The sequence below is a fragment of the Prinia subflava genome, chromosome 13 (genome assembly GCF_021018805.1).
Source record: "Prinia subflava isolate CZ2003 ecotype Zambia chromosome 13, Cam_Psub_1.2, whole genome shotgun sequence".
NCBI lineage: Eukaryota > Metazoa > Chordata > Aves > Passeriformes > Cisticolidae > Prinia > Prinia subflava.
The window spans coordinates 16,594,238-16,603,466 of record NC_086259.1 but is presented as its reverse complement, the minus strand read 5'-3'; positions in this window follow the sequence as shown (position 1 = coordinate 16,603,466).

Below are 9,229 nucleotides of genomic sequence, written 5' to 3'. Positions count from 1 at the left end.
TTAAGCAAAGAAGATGCTCTACCTGGACAACATAATGGATTTTAGTGCTGCAACTTATGTTACACATTGAGTTTTATTAACATGACTAGAATGGAGTATCAGCAAATCTTAGTGGTCCCATTAGATTGTTTATTTTACAGGCTCAGTGATAAACCATGCTGCTCATCAACAGAACTGCCTTGCAGTACATGAAGGTCTACTAATAAAAACTTGAAAGTGAATAGTAAATTCACATCAGGTTCCTCAAACCTACTTAAATTGTTGTGTACCAAAAAAATGTATCAATCAGAACAACATATTTATTTAGACTGAAAATGGTTCTTGTGCACCATCATGCTTTAAAATTATTCTTTTGAACTATTTGGTGACATTTTAAAGGCTGGGAATCTTCATGTAAAGCTATTGCTTTAACCAATGAGACTTTTATGGGTATTTTAATGTAGACCCTTAGACAAAACAAGATACATTTCAAAGATACAAGTGAGCGGAAAAATCTTTTGGGACATTAATTACCCGGCAAGATGTTACTGATGGCTTGACAGAACTCATTCCCAGTACAGACATCAGCCATCCAGAAGCCGGAGATTTGTTTCAGCTTGGCAAAAGCGTCAAATGCCTTGAAGAGTGTGGAATATGTGTGGCTAAGTTACAGGCAGGAACGCTGCTGTGACCATGTACTCCTCAACACTGAGGTGCTGAGAGCAAAGGACGTGTTTTGTTAGCATGACAGTAGCGGTCTAATTTTTACAAAAACCTTTGACTGAAAGCTATATGACCTTTGCTGCCAGCAGCCCGACGCTTGAATTGTTCGACTTGAAGTAAATCTGATTTCCCCTCCAGCCCCGCGCTGAGGCGGCTGCTCCCCGCGCCGGCATCACCGCGCTCGGGCTGTGCCACGATGCCGGCGGTGACTGCGGCTCCGTCCGGCGGTGCCACTGGGAAATCCTTCGTTACAGACTGCCAGGAAGGACACTGGGAATGTTCTGGTATTTTTCCCGAGCGCTGGCAGAACTGCTCGCTGTCAGCCGACAGACACCGGACGTGATCGTGGCCAGACCGGGACGGCGGCCGCTTCGGAGCTGCGCAAGGCGGCCTCCGCTGCCTCCCGGGGCCAGCCGCCAGCCTTGGCGCTGCGGGATCACCGCGATCGGCAGCGCCGTCTCCACTCGCCGCCTGGCAGGCGGGAACGTCGCCAGGCTCGGCGGCCACGATCCGGCCTCCCGTATCCCGTCCCCCTACCCCGTCCCCCGTATCCCGTCCCCTATCCCGTCCCCCGTATCCCGTTCTCATCCCGTTCCCCGTCCCCGCACCCGCGCTGCGGGCTCGGCAGCGCCGCCCAGCGGCCGCTCGGTCCCGCGGGAGGCCGCAGCCTCCCCGCCGCGCGGGCGGGGCTCCCTCAGGCCGCGCCGCCATCTTGGCGGGGCTCTGGTTGCTGGTTTTGCCCCAACCTTGCGGGGTTGAGGTTGGTCTGTGCCCAGCTGGCGGTGCTGTGCTGAGTAGTGGCATCAGCCCTTGTAAGAGCCGGGTGCTGGTGAGGTGTCATCACCCCTGGGTTCTGTGCAGCCCAGCCACAGTGTCTGCCTCAAGTAAAACGAGATCACACTCTTCCCTCATGGGCCAGAAGTTGTCACAGGTACCCCTGTGCTCTGACGTACTCTGGGGATGCTGCTGATCGCACGTTGATGCTGAATTCTCTTGCACTAGCCTACTTCTGTTTATTACCCACTTTTTAAAAATTTGTTGAAATCAAGTCCACATTGTGCTCAGAACAGCACTGTTGAAACGTGTGGTTGGACTTTGCTGTGTCCAGCGCTGAGCAAAGCCCCACGTGTAGCCACAAACCAAGCAGGGACTGGCGCTGACATTACCAAAAGTCCTCTCTGTGGTGTTTGGTATGATTAGAAGACTACACCTCACTTTCTTCCACCCCCTGGACTGGTAGTTACAGCTATAAGAGATATTTTAGAAACAGCTGTTGTGCCCTAATACAGGCATTCCTGTTTTCCAAAGTTCAGCAGGATGTTGGAACTGGCTGATGCACATGGCTCTGAAAGCAGCCAAAAATAGAAGGTCATCCTCAAAGACAACTGGCATGGGTGAAGATTTGATTTATTAGTGATCCGTTTTGTGTAGCATAATGCTTTGTTTGTCACTTGCTCTGTGTATTCTGTGATATTGTAATTATTTATCTAGTGGCACCTTAGACCGTGTGTGCAATGCAGAAAACAATCCACCTCAGCTGTCTCTGTTAATTGAAAACTGCAGCTTTTAATTCTTAACTTTCCTGTAGCTTTCAGAGCTACATATTTGTGTGGATTATGTAGCTGTGTTTTGGTTTGGTTCATATTCTAACATTCTTGGTAATGAATATATAAAGTACTTTGTGTCTAAGTGGCATCAGTTAGACAGCTGCGGTTACAAACAGCCCACATAATCATATTAAATCAATATTAAATGTGTGCTACTGAATAGTTGTCTTTGGGATGCGGATGGTCCCAATTTAATTTAAACTTCATCCCACTAGTGCTTCCAAAAAACCTCAGAGGAAAACAAATCAAAAATCAAATCCCCAAATGAAGAGCTCCAAATGGAATAACAGATCTTTCATAATTGGTCCACAGTGGCTTCATTTAGGTGGATGTACAAATGTGTGGTGTGTGGCAGCAAACAGTCCAAAACCTGTTGGCTGTTACTGCAAGAGAGGGAACAACTGTGAAGAATCGGTGTCAAGATGCTTTTTTTTCTTTTGTGATAAGAGAATTTATTTGAACTAGGAAAATAGGAAAGGCTCATTTATGATATTTTGTGTGAGGAGAAGATGTAAATACTAGAAGTTTCATCAGAAAACCAGTTTGTCCTCAGTGTGATGCAGCTGTGCTGCTGTTGGTCCTGTTTGCAGAGTGGCCAAGAATAGATGGTGAGGGCTGAAGAGGGGCAGCAACAAGGAAACCTGACACTTTCCTCTGGAGCTGCTTGGTATTCAAAATGGAGACTCTTAAATCATCTGGTTACAACAAGAGCTAGACATTCTTCCTTTTTTTTTTTTTTTTTTTTTTTTTTTTTTTTTGTGCTGAGCTTGTGTTCATGGGCTTCTATTTCCGTGCTTGGGGCTGTGTTCAAGGTGAGGGCAAAAATAATTTAGTTGATCTAAATCTCCTGGTTGGGAAGTCTCAAATTATTGCAGGGAGTGGTACTTTGAGTGGAAACCAATTCCAGTGTTCCGTACTCACTGGAGATGTTGTAATTTTATCTCTAGTGGTTAAATAGGTCTTACAATGTTTTAGAAGAGACTGCATACAGAAGTTGTGTACTATATGTACTATGGAAGAAACAGAAAGTGAAGATACGTGCGAGGGAAATGAGAATTCTCCCTTTGAATGGAACAGCAGGAAGGGAACTGGTTTGTTTGAAAATATGTCTTTGAATAGATTGAATATCTGAGGAGGAACTTGGTACATTAATCATCAAGACTTTTATTTGTGGCTTGATGTAGTTACAGATCATCAGGCCAGTTTTAGTGTATTGTGATGCTGCTAAGGTGACGTTTCCTTGTGCCCTTACACCAAAAATGGTGCTTAAGAGATGTAGGTCATGCTTGGCAAGTACGGGTCAGGTGAACCTGGGTCTCTGCTGTGCCCATTCCCGAGTTGTGTTCCTTCCATTTGTGGCTGCTCCGGAGGTTGCCCAGCAACTCTTCTCTGTTTTATTCAAGTGAGTTATTAAGGAATGGGAAGAGGAAGAAGTAAAGGCAGAAATGTTGGGTTGTTGAAATTATTAGTACCATCTAAAACCAGATTTGGAGTAGTGTGGTGTGTATGCCTGTATACCTACATCTGTATGTATAAATGCATAAAAATTGGTACAGTGGTGAAAGAAAGGAGATGACCAATTTAGCCAACATTCCCAATATGGAAGGGTTACAATCCTTGTTCCTCTCTCAAGCTGTCCAATGGATCAAAACCCAGCAGGAATACAACAGTGCAACCTCACTGAGGGTGTTTATTTGGGGATTTTGATTCACCATATGAAAAGTGAAAAAAATATTACCAAAAATCAAGAGCAAACCCAAAATACGTTAATCTTTCTGTTGTCTTTTGACACACTGCAAATAGGCATTTTAATTTAGGTGTGTTTGACTTGGCTTTGACAGTGAGAGAAGCTAAAATAGCTTAGCAGCAGCAAGAAGTTTTGAATTATCATCTGCCACTGTGCTAACCTGCATTTTAGAATTATTTTAGCTAAGTGCAGAATTATGTTCTGAGTCTTAGCATTCCCAAACAAATCAGATCACCGATGTAATGACAGATGTGAATAGTGTACAAATACAGCAAATACGAATTTTGCTATTTTTCAGCCCATGGGAAAGGATGACTGACTACTAGATTTGCATATAGACTACACAGATGCTAAGTGTTTTCCTTAAATAATTGCAATAATTTCTTATAATAAATGCCTTTATTTCAATGTGATCAGCAATGACAAGTAATGCAAATTATTTTTTCTTGATGCCATAAAATCTTTTAAGTAATTATGGCTTGCTCTTCAAAATTGAATCACCATGTTTCGTCTTCATTTGAGCTTTCTACAAAACTAGTGATGGATAAATACTTGAGCACAGGCCTTTGGGGTCTGTGGTATATTGCAAAGATCCAGTATTAACAGATAAAGCCAAAATCAGCCCAGGGAAACCTCAAGTCTATTGAGTCCTTTAGATTTGAGCTAATGATGGGTTCCTCCAAAAGCCATGGTCTTAAACAGCTGTGAGCTTAAGTTCAGATTCAGATCTGGTTTTGTTTTACAACTTCCTCTTGTCTTTGTAAGCAGAACCAAAACCAGGGTTTCAAGTCTCTTTTGTGCTGAAGATTAGATGCGTGGGCTTGAAACTTAAATCCAGATTTGGTGGTTTAGGCTTGTGCTGATTTTTTTTCTTTTTTAAATGAAACAAAGCATGAACAACCACCTCAGCAGCTGGCCAGAAAAGCTGCCATTTTACCATACCTGAATTGGGATTCTCAGTTTAAGTGTAAAATTGGCCTTTAGGAAAGGGGAGAATGCAAGATCTGCCCTGAGACAGTTGGCAGGTGGCAAGTTGACAGAGCATTTTCCTCCAGACCTTTGCTGGGCCCCTCAATCTTGACTTGAAACCGAGTACTGGAAAGAAAATGTGTTATTAGTGCTGGGCAGAGAGCAGTTGTACACGGACACAGTGAGTGAAGGAGTCCGAGTACATACACCAGCCATTTTCTCTTACAAGTGAGCATGTAGACAGGGAATTTGGAATTGCTGTTGGTTTTCTGCAGAAATTGTTCAGTACTATTACATTCTTTTCACAGCAGCATTAAGGAGTTCTTTCAATTATGCATCTTTTGAAATTGGTGTAAAAAATTATATTCTTCTTAGTTTACAAGTAGGCACTGGCACTAGGCTAGTGGTTTTGTTTTTTGCATTGTTGTGGGGAATTGTTTAATTCTCCTTTCTGAGTCCTCTTTCTCTAGGTCAGCAGCCAGCAGCAAGGAACATCATGTAAAAATAAAACTCCTATTTTTAGTTCAGCTACATAATGTCCTATTTATAATACTGAAATTTCAGCTACTACCTGGCCCCTTTCAATTCAATGAACCATCTCTTCTCTGTTAGCCCTCATTGCTCTTTTTTCACATCTGCCCCTTTTGATTCTTCTGCAATTATTTTTGTAGGTTTGGGGATGCTTTTCTTATGGGGCTTTTAATTCTGTACAGTGAGGTGACAGTGATCAGTTCAAGTAATTTGACTGGAAGTTAGGGCAAGTAGCAGCTAGCAGGGGATACTCAAAACGTGATATAATTCATCCTCAAAATTTTAACACCATGAAACTCTTGGTGGGGGGAAGCAGCTGCAATCATAGCAGTGTATCAGTTGTTCCAGATAAATGTTTGCTTTTGCTTTTAATCCCTCAGGACTACTGAAAACATGATATTTTAGCTTCATTTTCCTTAGGATGATTCATGACAGTAATTTTCTTCTCCCCCTCTCCTCCTGCCCCCCATACCTTTTGTTTTGTTTACATTTTAACACAGGCCAGTGAGAGGGAGACAGAGAAGAGCACATACACAAACTTCTCCTGGCTAGCCAATAAACTGCCTAGGATCTGAAAGTGAAATGGTTAAAAATGTGTTGAAAACCTCAGAGTGTAGCTGAAGTCTGGGGTTTTGGCAAGTAAAAGATGGCTCTCAACACAGGACCTTGGGAAAAATGCATTTGTCCAAAGGCAGTTTTTACTCTGCCCGCAGTCTTGGAGATAAGGCGGGAATTGGAACAGGAATAGTTCCAAAATACGTTTGTCAGCTTGAAGAGCAAGAAGGAAATGTTGATGTGCTACTGGGTGAGGTGGTGCTGCCATCAGAGAGTGGGCTTCAGAATGGGGATTTCACTCTGGTTAAGCCACAACTAATACAGAAAAATTTCCAGTTAGAAGCAGCTTATGAAGTCAGATAGACCCTATTATCCACTGGGGACCAGACACTGAAAACATTTTATTTATTTCCTCCATATGATATATCTCACTTGAAAGAAATGAAATTACTTGTAAACCTACAGCTTTTCAACGGGGTTGAGTCATGCTTGAGACTGATGAGAAGTTGGATGGGGGTGGAGGAGGAGGGAAAGTAATTCTGGTAATGTGGAGACCTTGTCATTGTGTGGCAAAGTTTGAGTTTTAAGAACCATGATTATGCTTGAACAAAATTTTTGCACGATGTGTATGATACATGGTGCTGAGCTGTGTTGGAAGCTGAATAAATAGATTGAGCAAGTACTTAGCCAGGCACGGTCACGTTGTTGTAGCAGAGGTAGCAAAGTCTGATGGCTGGAAACAGCCATTCTTTAGGAAAAGGGGGAGCTGCTTTAAAAGAGCCAAAATAATATAAAAGCACAATTTAAAATGCCCGAGCAACAAACCCTGTAACTCACAGCATTCAGCGGCAGAGGTACAGAACACTTTATGTAATTGGATTCCAGGTACAAAGAGCTCTGCATTTCACGAAATTTCAGTCATCTTCTGAACAACAACAAAAAGCTATTGTTTCTTCTTGTCCTGTTTCATCTCCTTGTCTGAATATAAATCCAAAGAGAGTTCCTCCTTCTCAGACAGCTCTTTTTTTCTCCTTCTTTAATATGCGGAATAAACAATATAAAGTGGAAATAAGTGAGGTATAAATAAAAGAAAAATATCTATCTTATGACTGCTCCATTTCAAAACCTACATCTGTAGTTGGGTAGAAGATTCTTTTTGGAGAGGAAGGTGATGGTTGGAATGAGGTTAGGTGGGATAAATGTGTAATTCTATTGTTATATTTAGTACTGCAGTGTCTGTGAGACAGGAGAAAGGTAGCAGGGTACAGATGTGCAAAAGAGGAATATTTGAGGGTTGTCGGTCCCTGCTTGAGGAGAGACCATGAGTGAATGAGGTCAACAGAAGGGTAAAAATAGACAATGTGAAAAAGGGATGGAGTGAGAAGAGTCCCTTGGAAAATGTCTACAGGGTGTGAAGGGAGGAGGAGGGAAAATAGACCACTGAATGGAGCTCTAAAAAGAAGGGCAAGGAGGAAGCCCACAGTATAAACTGTACCAAAGTGAAGTTTTAGGGAGAGATGGGTAATTTGTGATGTCAAAGACATCAGTGAGGGTGTGTAAGAGATTTGGAGAAGACAGTGTTGTGTCTTGAATTCACAAAGGTCCGTAGTGATGCCTGGGACAGCTGTTTCAGCAGAAGCTTGAAACTACATTTCCGTAGATTTGAGGTGGAGACTCACAGCAGCTTCTTGAGTGAAGAGATTCCCATTTTTAACCTTCTTTAACAAGTTTTGATCATTTCATATCTCATAACAGACATCCTCCAGCTTTTCATTAAGTGACTAATATTCTTACACTTTATACAGTCATAAATAATGTGTGTTAGACATGACCATTTGTGGCAGAGCTCCAAGTTCTTTTCACAAAGAAACATTTGTTTGCCTTCTACCCAATAACAATCAAAGCAAAGAAGACACTGCTATAGTATTTTGAGGTATTTGGAGTGTTTACTGCAACATAACACATTCACTGCTCATTGCATTCTCCAAATAAATTATTTTAAAGACAAACACCTGCCTCTTTCCTGAACTCCCTTCCTCCATTCACCTTTCACTTTGAGAAGAATCCTTTCCCAAGTGATCATCTGGATCTGGCCCAAGTACAATTATGCTAAATTATGCCATTGTTCTGTTTTCCTGAAGTATTTTTTCCACTCCCCCGCCCCATCCCCTTGTTTAGTGCAAACCCATTTGATCCTGTCTGCTTGGCTTTGTAGTATACAGCACATACATTTAGTGTAGCCTTGCAATTATTTCTGTGTATTTAATTTCAGTAACACTTTCTGTCATTTTTTTCATAAATTTTTAAACAGTTGCAAACTGGTAAAGTTTTCAAAGCTCATGCTTCCCATGTTTCTGGAGCCTGAAGTGCTACCTTAGTATATCTTCATCCACACATGCAATTAAACATCTTCACTTAGAGACTGGTTTAAGACAGGAGAAAAATAGTATGGAAAACTCATCATTCATAGATGCCATGGTCATTCCCTCCATTTATATTAGAGAAGAACAGTTCATGGAGGCAGTGATGGCTTTAAATATTTTCTCTTAACTAAATGAAAAGCTACTATTGCTCTAGAGGATAGAATGTGACCACCGGTTGCTTTAGCACATCTGTGCTCTGCATGCTGTGGATGAAAGGTCTTGAGAAGATAACAATTTAACAATAACAATATAACTATTTACATCCCTGGATTTTTGATTCTCTAAGGTTACCAGTGCACTGAATGGGATTGAAAATATCCTCCATAAGCAGAAAGAGCATTCAGGAATGTCAATGATGAATGATTTTTTATGGTGATACAACTGTTCAAGCCTGTCTGTTTCTTGGACATTAATGGAACAGATTGGGTTTGTTCCCTAGGAAAAGGGACCAGGGCCTGGCTGTTGGGTTGTGTCAAGCAGAATTATCAAATGAAACTCAGGGTGAAATTCCACCAGGAAGGCAGCTGATCCTCTTTTTGTGGTATGTGTGAGAATTATGACTGGAACACTGTTTCAGGTTTTGCCCTAAATGTCTTGATTTTTTAAATTATATGCAAAAATTTACTAAGATATAGGAGAAATACAGATTCTATTTGATATTTGAATATGTATGAGAAAGAGAAGGCTATTGTAGG